Raw genomic sequence first — 1,044 nt, forward strand, 5'->3', positions numbered from 1 at the left:
CTACAGCACACAACTAGATTATTTGTGTTGAAACAGGGGGAAATTTAAGAGAATAAGCATGTGATCTAATTCACATGTACTAATGTCTCATATAGGGGTTGTTATTAAACACAATAATCGGGATGTATGCGTGCATGAAATTATAGAAGATATAAAAGCATGCATAAAAACAATTTTTAACTCATCTTTGGGATATTGTCAATCTATTTAAAATGGTGCTATGGGAGACGACAATCAGAAATGGCGCCTCGCAAGGGGAAGGAAAAGAAGGAAGAGCAGGTCATCAGCCTGGGACCTCAGGTGGCTGAGGGAGAGAATGTGTTTGGTGTCTGCCACATCTTTGCATCCTTCAATGACACCTTTGTCCATGTTACCGATCTTTCTGGCAAGAAAACCATCTGCCGAGTGACTGGCAGAATGAAGGTAAAGGCTGACAGAGATGAGTCCTCTCTGTATGCAGCCATGTTGGCTGCCCAGGATGTGGCCCAGAGGTGCAAGGAGCTGGGCATCACCGCCGTGCACATCAAACTCCGGGCCACAGGAGGAAACAGGACCAAGACCCCTGGACCTGGAGCCCAGTCAGCCCTCAGAGCTCTTGCTTGCTCTGGGATGAAGATTGGGCGGATTGAGGATGTCACCCCCATTCCCTCTGATAGCACTCGAAGAAAGGGGGGTCGTCGTGGTCGCCGTCTGTGAACAGGACTTCTCATTATTTTCTGTTAATAAATTGCTTTGTGTAAGCTAAAAATAAAAAATAAAAAATAAATAAAATGATGGTATGTAATAGGTCAATTATCAATATTTGGTAATAACCAAATAAATTGCTGTATTGAACAAGGAACATACACTTAGTCAGGTTTTTAAGACACAATTTTTGTTATAGGTTTTCTAAAAATATACGAATATATTTTACAATTCTTTATTAATACCACAGTGGTTCTAATAGGACATTGAAACTGTGTTTTGAGGTGAAAGCCACCTCAACCTTGGCCGTCTACCCTCGGCTTTTCTCTCAGGTAGAAGAGGCTGAAGGCAGCCCAATTT

The 1,044-nt window shown here is 42.2% G+C and overlaps 1 pseudogene; it reads left to right on the top strand.

The window, feature by feature from the left end:
- Gm5805 (predicted gene 5805) lies at nt 224-748 on the top strand (annotated as a pseudogene).

Source organism: Mus musculus, chromosome 15 (genome assembly GCF_000001635.26).
Source record: "Mus musculus strain C57BL/6J chromosome 15, GRCm38.p6 C57BL/6J".
Classification (NCBI taxonomy): Eukaryota; Metazoa; Chordata; class Mammalia; order Rodentia; family Muridae; genus Mus; species Mus musculus.